The 13,989-nt window shown below is 42.9% G+C and overlaps 1 long non-coding RNA gene across 2 annotated transcripts; it reads left to right on the top strand.

Moving 5' to 3' along the window:
• The first annotated feature begins 2,278 nt into the window (after window positions 1–2,278).
• LOC129784906 (uncharacterized) lies at window positions 2,279–13,879 on the top strand. 2 transcript variants are annotated; one of them, XR_008748136.1, is made up of 4 exons: window positions 2,279–3,796; window positions 7,849–8,012; window positions 9,889–9,999; window positions 10,866–13,879. It is a non-coding gene; the product is annotated as an uncharacterized LOC129784906 (long non-coding RNA). The 2 variants fall into 2 exon arrangements; XR_008748135.1 differs by having other exon boundaries at window positions 2,279–8,012.
• Window positions 13,880–13,989: the final 110 nt, after the last annotated feature.

The raw sequence follows: 13,989 nt of genomic DNA, 5'->3' as shown, positions 1-13,989 counted from the left end.
CCGGGCTCAAAACCACTGCTCGAGACAGCTCTCAAGCAACAAGTCAAAGTATTCCAGCCAACGTGCTCGGCTTAAAAGCCAACACCACTCCACTCCTCTGCTGTCTGACACAAGTGTAGGAGATGCTACATGATTTTCCTTGACTACAGAATTATACGATGGTTTGGGTTGGAAGGGACCTTTGGACCTTTACAGGTTGTCTAGTCCAACCCCCCCTGCAATGAGCAGGGACATCTTCAACTAGATCAGGTTGCTCAGAGCCCCGTCCAGCCTGAATTGAACATTTCCAGGGATGGGGCATCTATCACCTGCCTGGGCAACCTGTTCCAGTGCTTCACCACCCTCATCGCAAAAAAAAAATAATGTTTTCCTTATATGTAGACTAAATCTACCCTCTTTTAGTTTACCCCTTGTCTATCACTACAGGCTTTGTCAATGAAGAGGAGACATAATGACTTATTAGCTGGCTAATAATATTGCATAGTGGGCCGCTATTTGTCCTGTATGTTGTTGATTTTATCCACAGCAGAAAGCAGGAGGTATTCAGTCTGTATCATCACATGCTGTAGTTCCTGCATTTTTCAAATTATTTCTGAGCCATTTTTGCTTTTGGCTTGTGCCTACAGGAGAAAGTATTTTCTGAAGTTTTCCATTTGAAAAGTGTAACTATTGACATGTTACTGAAAAAAAACAATGAAAAATAAGCAACGCTATTGAACCATACCTTGTTGAGTAACATTTCCCCTTTTTTTTCCCCCATGGTACTGCCCTTTACAGAGATGTGCTTGATAATTGAGAAGAGACGCTAGAACATCTCCTGTTGCTCAGTAGGACTCAACGTCTTGCTGCTGCTGAGTTTCTCCTGTTGCCTGTAACGTTCCTATTGCTTTAACGTCTCTGGGTCGTTTGCAGTTCGAGCCTCTCCTGCCTGCTCCCGCTCCGGCTTGGGTGTCATCAACAAATCTGATTGCCCTTGAATTTACACCAAAGAAATCCCTGGCAAAGAGGAGACTCGCTGACAGGCTTCGACCCTGGTGCAACAGGTGGGCAGCCACAGGCCCAGAGGGAGGGCTCTGCTCTCAAAACTACGCAGGGGCCTGTTGTTTCAGCTACACCTTCATCCATCTGGGACAAAACCAGACCCAGGGACCACTCGTAAGCGCTCTCTGAAATACCAGCTGGGTGGCTAGAGGTAAGCTGTGAGGCTGGGTTAAGAGTTTATGTTAAAATGTGATGCCTTTTCTGTGAACTTCGCACTAGAGAATTAGGTCAAAGGTGCTTGACCATCTTCAGAGGAAAAAAAAAAAAAAAAAGACATAAGTAAGGGAGTTTCAAATATCATTTACTTAACCTGCGAGCACACACACCTCTTGTCTCTTTCTTGATAATCTCCTTTAAAAGGATAAGGGTGCGAAGTCCACCCAGGTGTTTCTTTCGTTTTGTTTTGAGAATGAGAACGCCTGCCCCCACCCACGGACGGGGAGGACGGCCCCCAGTCGGGCTGAAGGGGGGGTACCCCCGCCCCGGCCGGCAGGCTCGGCGCCCTGGGTCCGGTTTGAGGCGTTACGGCGCTGCTGCCGCCCGCGGCCCGTCCCGCCGCTCCCCTCAGCGCCACAAGATGGCCGCCGGCCCGGCTACCTGCCGGCGCCCCGCCCCGCCCCCCGCCCCCCGCCCCGCCCCCCGCCCCGCCCCCCGCGCTCGGCCCCGCCCCCGCCCGCCGCCGCCCGGGGAGCGGGACGCGCCGCCCCGCCGAGGGGCTGCCCGCGCGGTGCGGCGGGGCAGGGAGTGTGGCGGCGCCGGGGCGAGGGCTGAGGGCGGGAGGGCTGCGGGGCTGTCCCGGGCCGCGCCGACCCCTGGGAGCGGGCAGCCCGCCCCGCCGCCTCACCTGCCCGCCGGTCGGCTTCGCGCCCCCGGCTCTGTGCTGGGATTACCGCCCCGCGGGCTCGGCGGCTTCCCCCGGCTGCGATGGGCGCTGCCGGCACGGGGGGGGCTGCGGCTCGGCCGTGCGCTCGGCTCCCGGCGGGGGTGAAGGCGCAGCCCCTTTCTGAGGGGTTTGCGGGTACTTCAGCGTATGCGCAAAAGTATTTTGATTCCGTGGGGTTTCAGCTTTGATCCAGGCTGTCTCATCTCCCCAGGCTGCCGCATCCTCCCGGCGCGCTGCGCGCAGCGGCGCGCTCGGAAGCAGGAGGGACGCGCGCAAGGCTGGGCTCGGGGCTGGGGTGGGGGCTGGGCTGGGCTCAGGGCTGGGCTCAGGGCCGGTTTGGGGTCTGGGCCGGGGTCAGGGCTGGCCTGGGGCACAGCGCATCGCTCCGCGGGGCCGCCCCGCTCCCCAGCCCCGCCGGGTGCGGATGGCTGCTGTGTCGGACTGGCACCTGACCCCACGTTATGCAGGGGTAAAAAGCAAGTACTCTTGGTGTACAGCTACTGATAACGTTTAAAATCGGGAGGAGGGTTTTTTCTTTGCTGTTGGCTCTAAAGCAGGTGACGCAGAAGGGAGAAATGGAGCTTGTGTTAATGCTTCGTTGCACACACAGATTTTTTCATATTCCTGGCAATATTCTTCGGGCCTCCTTCAGCATTGCCTTGTGATCTCTGCTACCTTTGCCAGGCAGTTTTCACAAATTAATTTACTGCGTACACAGGTACTGTATTTATTACATCACCCAAGTTATGTTGTAAACTATGTAAACTAGGATAGCAGGAGCTAGAAGGGATTCAGAAACAATGGAGACGATTGCTTGTGCTTGCAAGCTGAGTGCTCTACTAGAGAGCAGTGGCTGTAGTAGCTGCTACAGGACGGAGAGGGGTGGCTGTAGGTGACTGGCTGCACGCTGCAGTAACCCTGTACGCTCTGAGGGTGTTTGTGTAAAAGATACAACTCTCAAATTTCAGCAGGTCTTAGTTCTGTTTTGAAAAACCCTTGTAGATGTAGAAAGACAGTCAGTGTGCTCCTTAGCTGAAGGTGAGTATCTTAATTTGATGGTCAAGGAGGGAAGAGGAATTAATATCTTGATGCATTGGTCAGGTATGGCAGGTGCCTGTCGGAATGAATGGTGGAGTCAAATCCTCTTCTAGTCTAGTGGTGGGACTGTGGCACACTTTGTTATTGCCTTAGTATGATGTTACGCGTACCTTTGGTCTGAAAGAAAAATCCTTCAGTCCTCTCATATGTGCAATAATCACCGAATCTAAATAGATATCCATCTGATACGTTAGACATGTTTAATAAGCTGAATTGCACAATAAAGCAGCATGATGAATTTTGTTCATGGAAAGCAGCATTTTATTGCAAATTGGACCCATACAACTTCCTGCTTCCTCCTTTTTTTTTTTTTTTTTTATTTCCAGATGAAAGAGATGTCTGTATAACACTTATCCAGGTTTTTGTTTTGTCTTGTGAAGCTGCCTTCTTTAGTATTCTATTAGTTTGCGTAAGTATGCTCAAATTTAATGCAGTTTGGCCTAATTTACGTGTGCTCTGGCTGTAACTGAAATGTGCGTGTACAGATCGTATGTCATCTTGTGAACCAACAGAACAATCTGAAGGAAGCTTTTAAGTACTACACGGCTAGCCAAGTTGATGGCCATGTTTTTTGTCTCTCCTTTTTTTCTTTGCTTCCTATTTTCAGAGTGGAGAGCGGGAAGTTTCTTTGAAGAAACCTGTTGGAATGCCTCACATCAATGCAGCTGCAGCTCTGCAGATTTGCGTGCTGCTGTCTGTGCTTCCTGCACAATATTTCATATCCCAGTGGTACGGAACAGACTCTGCGCAGTGCATCCAAATAACAGGAAAGTTGTAAGTCTCTGCTTCCCTGCTGTATTTATTGATAAGGGAGTTCATTCTCATCTGCAACAACACGTTGTCCTGGAAAGATGGAGTGTGGGTGGGACGCGTTGGCCATTCCTACATGAAAACAACATACCTTTTTTGTGCCTTAATGTGACTGTATTTAGTCGTTTAAAGATGTCCTTCAAAATTTGAACAACCACCATTGTTTTCTTCACATAAAAACCTGTGTATAATCTGCATGAGGGCTCCACTTTGCCTTAATTTCATTCTGCTTTTGGACATTATGATATATGTTGCTATGGGTTATGTCCCTTTAAAAAGGGAGAAATGAAATGTTTGATTAGTAAGATTATTTCTAACTTTCCATTACCTTTTGACGCTTGCTGTTGAGATAGATTTTTTTTTTTTGCATAGTGTGAGTCAGTACAGAGTTCTTAACCAACAAAGATTCATTACTAGTAAATCACTTAAGGCAGTCACAAAATGAAGTAAGTAGTGCTGTTTTTTATCTGAATTAAAAAGTTATGTATTGACAGGGTTGCACGCATCTATTCCAAATCTAAAGTGGAGAATACTGCATCAGGTCTAAATGTTTGATAGTGGTAACCATTGCCAAATGTTGGTATCTTGAAGGTGAACCATGCGAAGAGAGACTTCGGTGGCTGTTTTAGCAGTGCAGCCTGTGTAGCATGTTGGTTGTATGGTTCATCTGTAGATCTCAAATACATGACGTAATGAGAGCAAAAGACTGGCCTGATGAAAACAGAGCTAAGTCTGACTTTGTGCATAAAGACCCAGATTTAAATAATTTTCAGGTTTCACGGTATGAGTCAACTACTAACTGTTTAGAGTTATGCAGCAATGTTTAGGCTGTAGTCTTTTGATTACATGCACCGTTTTTGACATCTCATGCTCGCTATTCTCAAGTAACAGTTGAAACTGCAGAATCTGTTGCAATTTAGCAATTCCTATGGTCTGAATACAGAAAGTAAGCAACCTTGTAATGAAAAATGACATTTTCCAAAAGTTACATACAGTTTGCTGGTACAAGCGATGATTGAAAGAATATTCATTTGCAGTCTTGATATTAATCGTGAGAACTTGTTCTTGGTCACTGACTCTTTTTTCCTGTTCGCTACAGAAGCAAAGCCTTAAAGTTTTAAATAATAAAAAGAATATAAAAATACTAGGGAAGGTTTTTAAAACAACGCGATGATAATTTTTACTACTAATGAATAATTGCCTCTTGGAGCAGCTTTACGAAATCTTACTTGAGTCTGGATGCGTGTGCAGATCGTTTAAAGCTGTGGCTATCAAAGACAAGGCAGGGTGTTACATACTGTCTACACTTAAGAGGAGGCCGTGTCTGAAATTTATTCTTAACAGGAAGGTATGCTTTAGGGGTACAATAAGTAATGAAGTGTCTCTCATTTGCTTGTTGAGAATTATTTGGGACTTTCTACCAGTTTTAAGAAAACCGTGTGCCTATATTCTACACAAACATGCAATTTGAACTCCATGCAAAACTAAATGTAAATCATGGCAGTAATTCTATACATGTTATCCTCTACTTCAAATTTATCTGATTGTGAAGTCAGGACAATTCACCGTATTAATGATTGTGAGGAGCTACATGTTTGTGGGATCAGATCCTACAACATGGGATGGACATCTTACGCTGTCTGTGGTAGTTCAAGAAAACTTGAACTGGAAAACACAGACAGGAAACTTGCGGGTTTAGGAAGAAGGGAAAACTTGATTATTGAACATTTGACAATGAGTTGGTCTAGAAAAGGTAAAATTACACCCATTTACATATATGACAATTTAAGAAGACTGTTGCTTGGACTTGTTTGGGAAGGTTAAAGGGCTTGTTTGTGAGATTTAATTCTTGTACAGTAGAAATACTGCAAAGGTTTTACCTTGTCTGGACCTTCAAATATCCTTTATTGTTGATCCATGTACAACAATTGAGGGTCTCAGGCCCTCTGAACTGTGGAAGGTTCAGACTTAGTTTTGCCCCCAAGAAAACCCAGGGTAATGGTGTATGAAGGGAAACAGAAACTGCCTTTCTCAGACTCACTATAAATTGCTTTGCAGCTTTGTGGAAAGCTCCAGGAATATCTAAAGATAAACCCTTCAAAGACCAAACGATCCTTTGATTATCTGTATATAGTTTGAGCTGATATGTCTTCTGAGTTTCTTATACTATAAAGAATTGGTTATCCTAAAAATACAGTGACATTTGAGAGCTTCCAAACCTACCATTATTAGCTGCTGTTTTCAACAATGTAGTCTGACAAGTCAGGATATTTGCCCATTCCTGTTTGTATTAAAAGGTATCTGGCAGCCTTAAGTCTTCCTACAGACTTGAGCAAAACCAAGAGCTGTTAAAGAAGTATTCTTTGCACAGCTGTGGAACCTGCTCTTACTTTCTTCCAGGCAGGCTGAAGGGAGTAAGACTCAAAGAGGGAAGGTGGTGAACACCATAAAAGAGGAAGGAGACTAGGCCAACCTATAGTTCTTTGGCATCAATGGGCCGCTGACTGGTATGGATGGAGAATGTTAACCCAAATACATCTGTTCATAGACTACTCCTGTTACGTTGCCAGCAGAAGGAATATCTGAAACCTCGCCCCCAGTAAATGTTCGGTTTGCTTAGTTTCTTTACACATATTTGCAAGAGCAATGAAAAACAGAGGCCATTTCCCCTTTCTAAAGATGTCCTTCTCCTAGCCTTCACCCTTTACATTCAGATGAAATTCAGTGCAGTGCAGAAGGAAAAGCTATACTTACTGCAGCTTTAAGCTGGGACTCATTGCCAGATACCTTGGCCATACCAGTGTTAACCAATATGTAAGGATTTTACAAAAGATACTGAAGAATCACTCTGTTAGAGTTCAGAATAATATTTGCTCACCTGTATAAAATAAATAGGTTTCCTCTGATATAAAAATTCTAATGCAACTGTAGAGTTACACATCCAAAGAAATTAGATTCACACTCTTCTGTTGGAACAAATCCCTTTGTCTTGTGTATACCTTAAAAGTGCTTTTAATGGAAACCTCTTATCTGGGCTCCAAATTTTGAAGAATTTTGTATCAAAAGCTTTGCAGTATCCCTCTTTTCATACGAATGCTTAAAATAGCAGTAATCAGAAGGTCAGTTATCCTAAAACTTAGTTTCTAAAGAACTTGTTTGAATCTCGGGTTATTACTTTTACGTTTTAGGAATTGCTTCGACAGAGAAAATTCCAAGTGGCAACAGTGAAGCAGAAACCCATTTTTGTTTTGCAGGTGTTAGTCTTTGCAATCCTTTTGGATTTTGCTTGTGATATTGTTGCCTATAAGGTCAGAAGGTCTTTCATAGTGGATTTCCATACTTACTTTGTAAATGGTAGTCTTTTTTTTTTTCCTGCTTTCTCAACATTATTGATAATGTTCAGTAAGCAAAACAGAAAATGTAAAACCCAAGACCTTTTCACCCTGTGTTGTGTAACAGTATCAATATGATATACTGTATGTGTGTATCTATTTTATTGAATAGATCTGAGTGCCTATGCTATATGAAACAGTCATATGGCTTTTACCTGATTCAAATGAACTGACGTAGATCAACTTGTTAAAAGGAGAAAGCAAGAGTTTTTCAGTCTGCTCCTGGAAAAAATTTCCCTGCAATCAGACTGAATAGAAGAATTCTGTGACCTAAACTGGAAAAAACTGTTGGCAAAATCAGTTAGCATATTTAAGCACTGTAAAATACTGTATGTAAGCCTTAAGTAATTGTCAGTACGTACATGTGTTTGTGCTTTCCAAAACTCTGTTAAGACCTCTATGTCATATCGAAGGCATACAAAGAGAAAAATGCCTTCCTTAGTGGATGCTGCTTTGTCAGAGATCATAGTAATATTCTGAGGGAAAAAGCAAAGTACCTGTTCCCTTGTTTACTTCACACCTGTTAATCTAACTGCCAGTTCTCTCCTACCAGAAGTCAGAAGATTTTCTGTTTAAACATTTAATGCACTTGATCAAACACTTTGCTAAGTCTCTTTCTTTTAGAATCAATTCATGTTCACAGTCCAGAGCCTGAATATATTCAGATCAGTGTGGGACAAGTAATAGGTAACAAAAGATTTGGCTATGCAGGAATCATTGTTGGATGGGACATCAAAGCTAACTCTCCAGAAAAATGGCTACAACACAAATATCCTCCAGCAAACCAGGTTTGAATTTATTATAATCTTGCTTTATTAATACATACACAGAATAACTCAGGTTAAAAACCCCTCAGAAACACTACAGACAGACTGCCGGCTAACCTAATGGAAAATACTGAAGAATCCCGTATCACCTGTGCAGCTGAGTGGTACCTCCTTTGTTTCTGTGCTGCTCTCCCAGCAGAGCTTTGTTTTTGCACCACTGATGAGTTAAGCTTCGCTGGTCAGGGTTGTACCAGACATGTCTCGAATTAAAATTACTCACTTTTAATACGCAGTGTTGTATTTAAAGTAGCAGTGTCAACCTGTACTGTTTGAATGGATTTGTCGTGCTGTGTTAGTAAAGGTGAGAGGCTGTTAAATCTTTGATCATCCATAAATGGTATAATCTTCATTGCACCTAAGAAATGCAAGTAATCCTCTGTGTTTAATCAGTTTCCGTTAGAAAGCAATGTTTTGGGGCGTCTGTATACCTGGAATGTAAATCTATTTAAAAACGTATTTTAGTTAGAATTCTTGAAGATTTGAAATTCTCTAGCCTAAATCCTTGTATGTAAAAATCAGATGCTAAATCTTTGTTGACAGTGCTGGTCTGATAATACAGTGCTGCATACCCTGTGGGTTGGCTGCTGACATGCTGCTTAAGTGGCAGGAAGGCACTAATCGTTTAGTCAAAGAGGACTGAAAATGAGAAAAAATTAGAAACTCTGCCTGTAGCAGAGAATTCATGTTCAGCTGTGAGCAGACATTCAGTCCTGTTTTGTGCATTTTGTTCCTTCCCCGCTGTAATTTTATCCACCTGCCACTCAGCTTCAGCTTCTAAAACACCTGCATCCTTGCTTGCTTTTCTCCTCTCAGTATTGTCACCAACTGAACACCCATGAATTTCCCATCAGGCATTCTGATTCTTTTTATGTACCATATATTGTTCTGTTCTCCTAGTGACCTTGTGTTCATCTTTATTATTCTAATTTCAATAGTGATGACATGTGGTTTAAGTGTGTGTCTTTTGTTTTTTGGTTTTTTTTTTAACTTGCCTTTGCTTATCATGTTACATGTGTCAGCTATGCAAAATGCCTTCTGACCTTTACAAGGCAATTACTAAGCTTGGTCCTTGCAAATTCTCTCTCAGCATTAGCCAGGCTTTCAGCCCAACTTTTCCTTGCCTTTCTCCGACTTTCAGTTCTTTACTAAATTGCTGAGCAGAGGCCACTGCCTGTCACATTGATCAATACTAACTGCTTCATAAACTCCAGTTATCTGTCTGTATTCATCCATCCATCACTTCTTTGTGTTTAGATTGTGGGCTACCTTGGCCAGGAATGTTTATGGATAATAGTGAGCATGGCAGAACCCTGGACCATGATTTGTTTTGACAGGCACTGTAAAAAAGAAGCTACACTTCTTTCTTGGCTGGAAGATTTTTATATATACATAAAAGTTGCCTTAGCTCTGTCCAGGATCAAGACCAAGATTGTCAGAGGTGGTATTGTGTTCTGAATTTGCCTGTTTCTCTCTGGTGTTCTGTTGCTGCTTCTGACGGAAGAAGGGTGACTAACAAATTGTTGTGGAACCTCTATACAAGAAGCAGGGATATTCCAAGTCATGTTTTGTGCAAGATCTATGGGAGAAAAGGTTAATTAAAATCGTGACTCTCAAAAAATGTTTCAGATATGCCAAGAACTTCATGTGTTACAGTTTTGATTGCTTTATATTTAATTTTCCAAACTGATGTTGGTAAGATCATAAAAATGAACTTGCTGTATGTATAGATTGAATGCATTTAGGTTCTCTAAGCCTAGTGAGAGTTAACTGATTATATAATGTAATCTTTAGTCATCATCCCTCCTTGAGGCTATTTATTTTCCTTCTCTTTTTGCAGGGTCTAAAAGACAGTCTTAGCTGTGGAATTCTAATTAACAAAGCAAATGGATTTGGCAAATCTACAGCTTACATTCCTGAGGAAAAGATAGCAATTATTATGGGATTAGAGGTAGTATTTATTTTTGATTCAGTTGCAACTTGTTTGTTATCCTGTATTTAGAAGTTAGCTGACCTTTGACTTAATAGATACCATCTATTTTGCAAAGTTAGTGAAAACTAGTAGAGAAAGCAGATAAACAAATTACTGCTGCACTTCCAAGTATGTGTTTTGGAAGACAGTAAATGACCAAACCCAGGCACTGCCTACTTCAGAATATCCAACTGCCTAATTTCGTAAGTGTTTTAGAGACTTGGCATCTGTTACGTGCAGGCTGTTGCAGACATGGACTTTTGTTTTAGGATTTCACTGGCCTATCCAAGTCATTTAATCTCTTTCTGCTGAATCTAGCAAAGTGTATTGGTTTTTCAATTCCACTCTGAAAAACCTGCGTTTCAAACAGCTCCTGCTCAGCTGCTGCCCAGACTGAATGTCTCCTCTCTGGAGACGGAACTCTGTGGGAGCCAAAAATTCTGATGTGCTTATCATGGTCTGGGTAGCTTTTGACTTCTAGTTTATGCAAGGTGCACCTCATTCTTAAACTAGACAGAGACTAATCCAGAAAACAGCCTTCAAGCATATATGCCACATACAAATGGCTTTCTGCAAGGGATCCAGTGCTATTGTAGTGTCCTCCAACTCAGGGGGACTATAAGGATGTAGTGAGGTTATGCAGTGAGGAAATTAGAAAGGCAAAAGTGCACCTAGAACTTAAGTTGGCCATTGCCTTCAGAGGTAACAAAAAATGTTTTAACAAATATATCAGAAACAAAAGGAGGGCCAAGGACGATCTCCATTCTTTATTGGATAGGGGGGTGGGGGAACATTGCCACAAAGGATGAGGAAAAGACAGGTACTTATTGCCTTCTTTGCTTCAGTCTTTACCAGCAAGACCAGTTACCCTCAGGGTACTCAGCCCCCTGAGCTGGAAGACAGTGACAAGGAGGAGCAGGACGAAGACCCCACAGTCCAGGAGGAAACCTGCTGCTCCACTTAAGACATGCACAAGTCTATGGGACCGGATAGGATCCACCCAAAGGTACTGAGAGAGCTGGTGGAAGAGCTCACCAAGCCATTCCCCATCATTTACAAACAGTCCTGGCTAACGAGGGAGGTCCCAGCAGACTGACATCCATCTACAAGAAGGGCAGGATCCAGGGACCTACAGCCCTGTCAGGCTGACCTCGGTGCTGGGGAAGGTTATGGACCAGATCATCCTGAGTGCCATCACACAGCACGTGCAGGACAGCCAGGGGATCAGGCCCAGCCAGCAGGGGTTTATGAAAGGCAGGTCCTGCTTGACTGACATGATCTTCTAAAACAAGGTGACCTGCTTAGTGGATGAGGGAAAGGCTGTGGATGTTGTCTACCTGGACCTTAGTAAAGCCTTGACACCATCTCCCACAGCATTCTCCTGGAAAAACTGGCTGCTCATGGCTTGGACAGTACTGCTCTACACTGCATTAAAAGCTGGATGGATGCCCAAAGAGTGGTAGTAAATGGAGTTACGTCCAGTTGGTGGCCGGTCACAAGCGGTGTTCCCCAGGGCTCAGCACTGGGGCCAGTCCTGTTCAATGTCTTTATCAATGATCTGGACGAGGGGATTGAGTGCACCCTCAGTGAGTTTGCAGACGACAGCAAGCTGGAGGGCAGTTATCGATCTGCTTGAGGGCAGGAAGGCTCTGCAGAAGGATTTGGTCAGGCTGGACTGATGGGCCAAGCCAACTGTATGAGGTTCGACAAGGTTCAGTGCCAGGTCCTTCACTTGTAACGGGCTGCCCAGGGAGGTGGTGGAATCACCATGCCTGGAGCTGTTTAAAAGATGTGTAGATGTGGTGCTTAGCGATGTGGTTTAGTGGTGGGTTTGGCAGTCCTGGGTTAATGGTTGGACTTGATGTCAAAGGTCCTTTGCAACCTAAATGATTCTATGATTCTATTGTGGATGCCTTTTAAATTGTGGATAGTGGCAGTATCTGTATTGAAAGTAACAGCAAGTAGCTGAACCGTTCATCTAACAGGAGATGCTTGGTCTAGTCAAACAGAGGAGATTCAATTGGCATCTTTTGCCTTTCAGGAGAACCCCACAAGGACTTGTCTAAGTTAGGCTGGCTTGAAGACTCTCCATGCTCTCTCTTGGAACTGTGCCATTGCACATAAAGGATCCTCTCAATCAGTGGGGCCGAACAGTATGACACCCTTACCTCTTTTCTCTGGGAGAAGCCTTAGTTCCAGTCCTTGTTTCTGTTTTAGCCACTGGTTGTAATACAAAATGTGCTAATGTGCCTGAACCTAGGAGCAGGAACTACGCTGTCCCAGATAAGCATCTCAACTATTTAAAATTGGATTTTGACCACTCTAACTTATGTGTCTGAAAAATGCGCCTTCTACTATGTCAGTCAGCTGGCTACCTACAGTTACCTTTATAGTCCATGGGGAGAAACAGATACCTCACCTTAAACATTTACGTTGTGTAAACTAGCCTTTTAGATACCAGTTTGCTTCTGGTATTCTCCCCGCAGTTTATTAGGGGAACTGATGGTTACAGGCTCACACAATCAGGTATTTGAAAACTGTCTAGTTGAGATTAGTTACAAAGGGTGAGTCATGCCTATACCTCAAGATCAAAAGAAGGTCTGTGGATTGCCTTCACTCAGCCTTTCCTATATCACAATAGGCAAAGTAATTTCCTGAAGAGTTGAGACTGATGAGAAAATGTTTACACTTGTCCTAACCCTTTCACAGTTGCCAGTTCTAACCCACTCACTGCAGGCTTTCTGCATCATGACAAGGCACGTAAGTGGGACTGCCCTTTGTGGATCTGCATCTTCAAGCTGAACGTTGTGGTACCTAAGGCCATCAACTTTGTGTGTCTTCACCATTTCTCTGACTGCTTCTTTACTGTTCCTGCTGCCTAATTGGATTAGGTAACTGATCCAGTTGGAAAAAAAAAAGTCTATCAGCAGCAAATGGGTGGCAAGTACTTCAGTAAGAAACAGTGCTGATTTTAAAACATCAATGCCAGTATAGATCTAGTGTGTCATACCTCATGAGGTATGTTCAACATTTGTGGAGTACTTTGAGGAAGCACTGTTCTGCTGACATAAATTAGGTTAAGGTACATAGAAAATCCCACTGAAGTATCCCTATGTATAAAATGCTCTTAAAAACTAATCAGGAGCTTTCAAAAAATTAAAAGTCACTACAGTTAATGATTCTTTTAAATATCAGTTTGTATTAATTGCTAATTCTGGTGCTTATTCAACTTGAAATACTGTCTCAGGTGCATCACCCTGATAGGAAAGCCTATTTCAGTGGATATGGTGGATCAAAATACATTATGCAGCCATGGCTGGGAAAAAAATCTAGCCTCATGATTGATGTACTTAAGTGTTTGTACATGTAAAGTACATTTAGAAAACATACTTCCTTTTTAAACTTGAGCAAACAGATACCAGGATAAAACTCATGTACCTTTTTTCCTATGATGAAATAAAACATTGCTAAGCATGTTTTGAGTAATTAATTTCATTATAAGCAAACATACTGCATGTTCAGTTTACTATAACTCAGGGCAGGCATTAAATTCCTTCCACATTTGGTTTAAATATAGCCTGGCTTCAGCAAGGAATAGCAAAGGTTCTGCACATCAAACATCTTGCCCTTTTACAGAGGGCAGAGGAAGAAACTAAACAGTTAAGAACTGTACTTACAATTAATGGTAACCTTAATTTTAGGGAATAGAGCTAAATAAAGGCCAACAGGAACCAAAATATTTCTGGGGAGAGCTGTTATAAATAAATCCTTCAATACTTTGATAGCTCTCTCTACAAAAACACGCATTGCACTGCTTTCACATGATACATGCAAAGGAAGATTTAATCTAAATTTTTGCATATGGACAGATACGTCAAGAAACCTACTTTGGCTCACTACGAATTTCATTCTTAATGTTCTCTCTTAACTCTACTTGCTACCATAAGAATAAAGTAAAAACAACAACAA

This window comes from Falco peregrinus, chromosome 7 (genome assembly GCF_023634155.1).
Source record: "Falco peregrinus isolate bFalPer1 chromosome 7, bFalPer1.pri, whole genome shotgun sequence".
Taxonomy (NCBI): Eukaryota; Metazoa; Chordata; class Aves; order Falconiformes; family Falconidae; genus Falco; species Falco peregrinus.
The sequence above is the reverse complement of the archived record's forward strand: the minus strand, read 5'-3'. Positions and strand labels throughout refer to the sequence as shown.